Raw genomic sequence first — 10,024 nt, 5'->3', positions numbered from 1 at the left:
AGCTTTTGAATGTTTATTTTCACTATATATTTTGTGAATCATCTCCTGTAGTTCTTCTTCAGTTTTAGGTATCATTTGCATACGTGATTTGCTCTCCAATCTTCAATTTTCATTATTTAATTACTGCGAATATTGAATAACTAGGGCGACATCCTTGTTTGAGTTGTTTTGTAACTGACAAGTTTTTGCTTTTGTCTTCATTTAATGGCAGCTTCACTTGTTGTCCTGTGTACAAATTTTGAATGATTTGGTGATCTCGATAGTGGACTTCAATTTTAAGTATTTTTAAAAGTGTAGAAAAATGTTGATTGCTATAGTAAATCGCAAGTATTTTGTAGCTGGAACCCATTCTTTGTTCTTGTTATTATAATCTTTGGTCATGGCGAAAACAAACTATAGTGCTCAAATTTAACTTTTTAAAAGGAAATAACCTCCTCAAAAATAGTAAGATATCATCGTCCACCGGAAATGAAAACCATGAGCGCTTACAGCATATTAAGAGCGTTAGCAACTACACTAGGCGGGGCTAGTGTAGTACTAGTTAAACACACACACACACACACATACATATATATATATATATATATATATATATATATATATATATATATATATATATATATATATATATATATTTGGACCAAAAGAGAAACGAAAACGGGAAATGGTGAAATTACGTAGTTAGTATTATTAGGGTCGTCAAGTATAGGAGGCTCTGATGGAGTTGTTATGTAGCTAGGATGGAAATACTTTCAAAATTTTAACTAGTAAAAGACAACACTTAGGCGGAAATGGGAGGACAATATTAACATGGATCTTGCAGTACAAAGTAGATGCACTTGGCTAAGGATAGATGTCAATAAAGAGCTTTTGTGAACCTCAGGTTCCATATTCAAAATGATTACTTACTTAGTTTAATTAGGTTAACAATTTACTATTTAAGACAAATTATTAGTAATGAAAGATAAGCAAAGAGGAAAATCAACGAACATAATAATTATCGCTGAAATTATCTGTAAAATTGAATTCACACCGGAAAAATCACTCTACCACTAAGTAATCGCCGTGCATATTAAATGAGGTACCCTCAACTAGCACAAGGAAGCACTCTATCCGTGAGTAACACTGTTGCAGATTAAATGATGTAACCTCAATTAACAAAAGTAATTACTTTATCACTGAGTCACCGCGCTGGAAATTAAATTATGGACCCCCAAATAGCAAAAATAACCACACTAGCACTCATTCAGTGCACTCCTGCATTAAAATATGCGCAAATTAGAGTTTCGATAGTAACGAACAAACAAAAGAAGAAGTAATATAAGTATTTGTACAAAAATTATAAAGCTGTTAAAGTGTACGGTTTCAAATGAACGATCTATATATTAGCAGAGCAAAAAACAAATTTAGGAAGAACTTAAACGTTAACTAAAAAGCAGACAATTTTGATTATTATTCGATTGAAAATGTGTTGTCATCGTGAATTATCTTCCAAGAATAAAATTAGGTCTGTTCTTGTACATGTTTTGGAAATGGTTGCTTACTGTAAGGTAAATCATAAAACGTATGTAATAACCAATGTTAGGGGGCATCAACTGTAGGAAGTTTACATTTACAAAAAGAAAGAAGGCATGAGCACTTTCAAAGTTTTTTGGTCATCAGAAAGATCAAGAGGAAAATGGGATCTAACATAAATAGAGATACAAAGTAGAAATTGAATTTATTTGTGTGAACACAAAAGTATATGGAAAGCTTTTGTAAGTCCAACATTGAGCCTTTAGTTACTGTAAGCCTTAAACTTAATTTTTAAAATCATTTTTATGTAAATAGGGAATATTTTAAATATAAACAGAGACTGCTTTTATCAACAGTAGTAAGCTGTTAAGTGTGTGGGTGTGTAAAATTGTAGGATGGTAATCCATGTATTTCTAGTTGAATGAGAAGCGGTCCATAACATTTTAGGGGCGTCTTAGGTGCGAGGTTATATCAGGTAGAAGAGTGTGCTGGCAACGTTCAGATTTTTATATTAAACAAAAATTAGAATAGATTATAAGATTACTACTAGTAAGAGAAAGAAACAAGTAAATATATTTTCATTTCAAAGTAACTGTGCAAGGTAAATACGTAAAAAAAAACAACAGAAAACATTGGTTTTCTACTCTTATACATACATATTATCTATGTTTGAAATAAAGCATACTGAACCTACCTTTTGTTGTTGGTAATAGAAGATAATAACATGCACATAACGTACAGCGAACAATATATTTTGAGAAAAGCACAGTTTTAATATGTGTCAGCTGTATTATGTTGATGTTAGTGAATGAATAATGCGTTTTTGAGTAGTACAAATCTTATTATAGATTATGAAAATTAAAGATCTAACTTACCTAATATGAGATTTCCTATTTATGACACTCCACTCTATGTTTGATGTCACGTACGAGAACTATACAAACACTTGTAGGAAACATTTTAATATTACTTTATGTTTACGAAAAAATGAAATACGGCGGGAAAATGAACGTTTTGGCGATGCGGGAAGCGAAAAAACTTCTACCGGTAAACGTACGGGGAGTAGAGTTATACCCATACGTCCTTTTTTTTGACCTTGAAAGTACTTATACTCTAGGTACATATTGTCGTTGAAGTAATGAATATTGTAATTACTCTAAGTACTCTCATTGAAGTAATAAATGTTTTAATTGAACTTGAATTATTACCGGTACTTTAGGTACAATTACTGACATGTAATTATGCTGTACCGGACTGTAGTCTCATTATTTTGCGTACGTAATAACGACTTACATATTTTTTGTCCACTTTTTTTTATATGCGTTCCTTTGTAAAGCATGTTAAAGTGACAGGATGAATTATTTTTTTTGGATAAAGGTTTAAATATGAAATTAAAGGAAACGGTCGGGCGTGCTTGTACTCCATGTTGATTAATTATTTCTTGTGTACTTTGTAGCATTTTTGAATGTCCAATCAGAGCTTGCACATATATAATGATCTTTGCATTTGGTCTTTATAAAGTGATAAGTTGAATGCATTTGTAATGAGGGTGTGCGAAAGAATGAATCGGCAGACTTTGTAGTGCTTTGAATTATAGCGACAAATTTAAAAGAAAACAACATTAGTTATTGAAAATAAATTGTTTTGGGTTTAAATGAGAAAATAATGTTAATTTCGTTTTGGGTAGGGTGGACATTTTAATATAAAGGAAGTAATTAATAATGTAAAGAATTTACGCATGGTTCTTGAAGTGTATAATTAATGTCGACCGTTTGATTTTGAAAGACTTTTTTGAAACGGAAACGCAATCCTTTAAAGATTAATTGTTTGGGGAAACAACAGGCAAACAAAACTGCAACCCGGCAGGTTTAGGACGCGACAGGAAAATTAATTCAGAACGACAAGGGTTCTTTAAGAAAAGAAACCGCCATCTGTTTTAACATAAGTGCCCGCAGGGGAGGTTGGGCGACACAGAGGATGTAATATATGAGTTACGGAGAGTGAGAAGGTTCTAGAATTTGGTAGAACTTTCTGGATTTATTTTTGTTGGTATACAAACTTTGATGCAAATCAAGTGGTTACATTTGAAGAAATAAAAGCACGATGCGTTTGAGTTGGTGAATTGTATTCTATAGAAGTTAACAGAGAAGAAGAATTTATCTGTAAGTACTGGCTTTGTTTTTTTTTTCTTGTTTTATGTTTATGTTTTTTTTTTCATATGAGAAGGGACATTGGAAATGAAATACACGTAAACATTTGTAATTGTTGGGAGTATAAGGGGGACGGAAGTGTTTGTTTTTTATCGGGAATTGATTGCGGATTTTCCGGCATTGAAAAATGATATGACTCGGTGTACTTTTATGGAATTATAATGTGACTAAGATATAGTATAATGTAATATGTAGGGAATCATCATTAATGATTGCACCGGGACTCGAATTAATATTCTCCCACGTGGAGAACCGTACGCTAAATATTTTTGCTTGCAGTGCGAACTTGTTACTTATACATAGCTATGAATTGTGTAAGACATAACAGGTATATATAAATTATATTGTACAGAAAGTTAGCAGAATGCGCCCCCGGGAATCGAACCAGAGTTCTTCCACGTGAAAAGCCGTACGACAAACATTTTGCTTAGCAGATGTTGTTACTTATATGTAGCTATGAATTGTGTAAGATACAACAGGTATATATAAATTATATTGTACAGAAAGTTAGCAGAATGCGCCCCCCGGGAATCGAACTAGGGCTCTCCCACGTGGAGAACCGCACGCTAAATTTTTTTGTTCGATGGAGTTTTTACTTATATGGCACTAAAATTGAACACAACCTGTGACTTGCCGGGAATCGAATTATGATCTTCCGCGCCGAAAGCCAAACACAATAAACAAATAGCAAGGAATTTTGGATTGCTTGGACCTCTCCGTTAGGACGAGGCGTAGTTATTATTTTACATATTAAAAGAATAGTTGTATAGACACACAAACGGACACATTTTATAATAAATATACGATTATTTTCTTGTTCATAGGACCCTAGCATATCTTCAGAATATAAGAAGTTAGTGTTACATGAAAAGACCATTAAATGATGTGTGAAACTGATTATTTATGTAATATAGTATTAATTGTTTATTATTTTTTGTGTGTGGTATTAACATTTACAGTAGGGGAAAGGAACTGGGTAACCTACACCTGCTTTGAATTTTATCTTTAGTACTATTGAACTGAACATAAGTTTGAATTTTGAATAATATTTTTATAATTGATAGCATATGTCAGTGGTTCCCAACCTTTTTCATTTTGAGGCGCATTTGAAAAAAAATGTTAACTTTGTGAAATGCAGGAGCTGAATAAAAGCTTGGTATGTGATACTTTTGTAATCATTTTATGAAAAAATTTAGATTTTTTCTTATCGTTCCTTGAAGGTACAAATAATCGTACCTGATTTGGAGTTTAGCGTCCCTTTTTAGCACCATAGTTATGTGAGACATGGACCTACTGATTAACGTGGAATCAGAATCCTTGAGCTCCAGCAGGGAATTTAATCCCCACGCCAAAGGCGCGTACGCTAACCACGTAGCCGCAAAGAAGATTTATTCGTGTTTAAAACCGTTACGTGAACTAAAATACGGTATATTCACCTCGTGATCTACAGCGGTCGTAAACTAATAGATAGGAATTTTGTGTTGTAAATGGAAGGAGAGTATTTGAAAATGTTATTTTGCTCAAAGTCACGTCTCAGTTTCATTAATTGAATGCCGGACAAGCGCCTTTTGTATGTATAGAGCATATGGTTTTTCACTTTAACGCCTTAGGCTTACACTTCCTGGCTATGAAAGATGCGAAACTAGTTTAAAAAGTAAAACGATTACTATGGTTTATATGAAAGAAGCATCGTGAATCAAACTTGGACCTACGTGTACGAAAAGCGCCCATCTAGCCATTAAATTATCGGAATATATTAGACAGTATGGAGAACAAGAATTAGTACCAAGAATGTAATTTTACGTGCGTATGTGGCATACAGGCTGGGACGTTTTTATACTAACATTATCAGTGAGATTATTTTGTTTCGCTAGTATTATATATCTAGATTTTAGGGTAAAGTAGACGGGTGAAAGCGAATACTTATAAATAATTGATGAAGGGAAGAAATAATAGTGGTAGAGGGAAACAGACATAATGTTTCTTCGGATGAAAGGAAGACATTTCGTATGAGACATAACCATACTATTTTATCGAGGCATTAGATCATAGATTTTTGGAACAAGAATTTTAGATGGGGATAATGTAAAAGTAATTCGAACATGATACGGTATAAGTTAACGAAGAATTCTCTTCATTGAAATTCTGTGTATGAAATTAGTACACAGTACTAATACTGCGTACTGCAGTGGCTAAAATGAACCGAGAATAATAAGTTGTCTAATATTAATTACGTTGATTGCATGGTTTAAAGGCACTTTTTAAATATAGAAAACATATTTGTTTCTCGCCGAGCGACTTGGTATGAGAAGTGACTAGTAAGAGGAGATATATATGTAATGACACGTAGTGTACGTCAGGGACAACTTGGAGTCATCTAAACAAGGTAGGTAGCGACATCTTTTTGTTACGGAATATAAGAGATAAATGTTTATTCGGCAGCGCAGGTAACGGCATTTAATAGTGTGATTAATGTACTTATTATTAGAATTAGCCTTATATACTGATTATAGTATTTAAGTTTATGGCAAGATTTACTAGCTTTGAAATTCTGTAGGTCCGCAAATTTCCTGTACACTAGCGCAATGTTTGCCGTCAGACACGAGGCAGCGCAGATAATAACAACTATTGGCTTAACCTTCCTATTAGAAATTACCGTGACTGAGTTACTGAGACGCCTTGCTGTTACAATAAGGATAGTAGTTTTAAATCGGTAGCAATATCTATTGTATAAAAGCTGCCAGTTATACAGGCAGGGCATATAGTGAAGTTTATTAATGTGATATACAGACTGAGACATGTTGTTTATTATTAGGATAACAACATGGTGCACCGTGGTAAATAGAAAAACTGTTTAGAATTTTGTCCATCATACTTGACATATTTTGCATTATCATCAGGGTAATAGAGTTGCCAACTTAGCATAAAGTTTTATCTTTTTTTGAAACAGAAAGTTATTTTGATGATTGAAATAACTAACTAACTAACTAACTCTATGCCCTATGAAACCCGGAGGTTCAATACCGCGTTCACAAAAGCTCTCCATTGACTTCTATTCTTAGCTAAATGCATTCAGTTTCTACTTGGTATTGCAATCTCTGCGAGATCAATCTTAATATTGTCCTTGCATCTTCGCCTAGGTCTTCCTAATGGTCGTTTTCCGATTGGTCTGCCAGTCAAGACTTTGAAAGCGTTCCTACTTTCTTCCATTCTAGCTACATGACCTGCCCACCTAAGCATCCTAGACTTAACGACCCTAACAATGTTGGGTAGACCATATAAATTATGTAGTTCCTCGTTATGAAGTTTCCGCCATTCCCCATTCCCGTTCCTCTTGGGTCCGAATATTCGTCTGATGATCTTGTTCTCAAATACTTTCAGTCTATGTTCTTCCCTCAGAGTAAGTGGCCATGCTTTTCAGCCATACAGATCAACAGGCATAATTATCGTTTTGTATATTTTAAGCTTCAAATTCCTTGACAGAATTTGCGACGACAAGAGATTTTGAACCAAATAGTAACACGAATTCCCTGCTTTTAGTCGACATTTAATTTCTTCGTCAATATGATTTTCCTCTGTTAATATTGATCCTAGATATTTGAAACTATCCACTTTATCAAAAGTATTATTTAATATTTTAACGCATCCATAATTTGCTGTATTCCGGTCCCGACGCACTTCGATGTATTTAGTTTTTTCTGTTTTCACTTCTAAACCCATGTCCCTGCAAGCGTTTAATAAGATGATGATTGAAATTAATTGTGAAAAATAAATATATACATTACTTAAGTATGTGATAAGACACAAATTGCTTTGAAATCACTTATTGTTGGAGTTACAAATGAGAGGAGCTACGTTAAATAGCATGTAACAGTAAGGGAAGTGGAGAGTTGCACCTTAAAATCCTTGAATATTAGAACACACTTGAAGTTCGCAACAACTGTGGCATACAGAATTTAGCTTGCAAAAGATAGATTGATGTTTTATACATATATGTGTCTATTTATCCTCTGTGGATACATTTTCTAAAGCGCGACTGTACAATAAAATCTTCAAGTTTTATTCTTACGTTTATGATCTGTAGGACACCTGAGAATTAAAACAAACAGTTGAGGAGCACACGTCATCACAAAAACCATTTGATGTATAATGGGATCTAAGCAGGGGGTCCCACGTATTAGAATTGAGTGCTCTACTCTTAAGGTAACACAGCCTCTTCAATTGATCGAAGAAATCGATCCCCTCTTTTACGTTATTTTTCTTTTGAAAGAGGCATAGTAATAATTCTGCTTGCACAATTTTGGAGGGCACTAAATTAAAAATACCGATAGGAGGTATTGCTTGATATAATTTTTGAACACATATATAATACATGACTATACTAAAAAGCTTCAGATATTTGACTTAATTCACTATACTTTCTATTATTTCAGTTGCATATTTCACACTTTTTTACTATAATTCTTGTATGAGCGTTGTCCATTGCAATTACAAATGACTAGATTTTCATACATAGGTAATAATAACATTACAAACGTGGAATAAAAGCAAGGATAAAAATGGCAAAAGAACCCTTGAGGAGGAAGTTTATTCTGTGTTTCCGTGAATAAAGAGAAATGATTCGTGTGGTATGAAAACAAGTACGTGAAAGAGAGTACAAGGTTGAAACTATGGGTGTGGAGAAGAATGAAGAGAATTAGGTCGCGAACCAGGCAGTTTCAGAGAAGAAACTGTTTGAAAGAAACTGTATAATAAGAGACTGTATAATGCCAGGGAAAACAGAATGTCATACGCTATATCGTTGCGAAAGTTGACGAGAACAATATGATAGGTTACGGGAAAGAAAATCTTAAGATGAACGTAGTGAGATGAAAACTTTTATAGTGTGAGATAATTTATATATTATCGCAAGATGATCAGATCATTGACGCACAATGTTATCAATTGGTCCATAATATATTTGCATAGAGAAATGGAAAGCATTGGTGAACGTTTCGCTAATGTCGAGATCCTTTCTTACTTCTTACCATCTTCATGTAAATGGACATGATATTATACGTAGAATATATAAGATCGTTTTACTTTCTCATTCTTTATCCTTTCGTCTTCTTTAATATCTACTAATTATGTGTCACTGTGTGAATCTGATACTGAAGATTACGTTCCCTTTTCTGTCTCCATCTTTCCCAGTTACGTTGATATTCGATGTTTTATTGCATATCTTGCAAATGTCCTGTCCTGGAATTCCTTCGGAAGCTAATTCCTTCAGCTCTATGCATTGTACCTCTTTCTTCACATATTCTTTAATTCTTATGCTTACATATTCGTTTGTTTTCTGATTAAAAGCTTGTTTCAGAACAGTTTCGTTTCTTATTAGATAATTTTATTACAATGATTGATTACCTCACTTTATTTTTCCTTGCTCTTTAGCATATCATGAGCATATGAATAGCATTTTAATTGTCTTGTATACCTTTTATTAGGAATATTATTGCTACTATATATATTCTCTTCATGATTACATTTTCTTATATCTTGTATAAATTTGACTGCTATGCTTTTCTTTCAACACTATTTTTATGGTAATCTTATAAAATATATGTATTGAAAAATAAGAATAGTATATTCTTGTGCAATATTGTTAGAAAAAAATATTACATTAATATATTCTTAGGAGATACATTTATTCATAGAAATGTATGTGTATGCTTAAAATGTTTTCCTGTTATACCTCAAAATTGTATTTATTCTACACCTAACATTAAGATTGCTACTATTACTACTATTATCTGAATTATGAAAAATGTTTTACCGAAACGTGCGATTGAGTCATTACTACAAAGGTAATTATGTTTGGAGTAATCTATATAACATGCTGAAAGAAGTCATAATTTAAACAATGAACTAAATAAGGCGATAAACTTGTTTGTTAGTCTACTACACACTACAAAGACCAAGAAAATGACTTAAATATTATTTAAGCGTAAACAATAATTCGATAAAATAAAGCTCAGAAATTAAGATAATGTTGTACTTATATATATCTTTAACTTGCATAATAGTGAGAAAATCTAATGACTAAGAGAAAATTAACGATTTCTCATATGGAGAAAAGATAACATCATTATGATCTAAGGAAGAATCTGTTAGATAATTACATGGAACTTCCGAAAGACTGCCTTGTAATTGCACAAACTATGTATCAGAAACTAGTAGTAATGTTTCTGCTTTTCGAATTCATTTCTTCAGTGCTCTTTACTTTAATCAGTTGCAAGATCCTTTCTAAACCTTGAGTAAAA

Source organism: Thermobia domestica, chromosome 10 (assembly GCF_964235325.1).
Source record: "Thermobia domestica chromosome 10, izTheDome1.hap1.1, whole genome shotgun sequence".
In the NCBI taxonomy this organism is placed as follows: domain Eukaryota; kingdom Metazoa; phylum Arthropoda; class Insecta; order Zygentoma; family Lepismatidae; genus Thermobia; species Thermobia domestica.
This window is presented reverse-complemented; position numbering follows the sequence as displayed.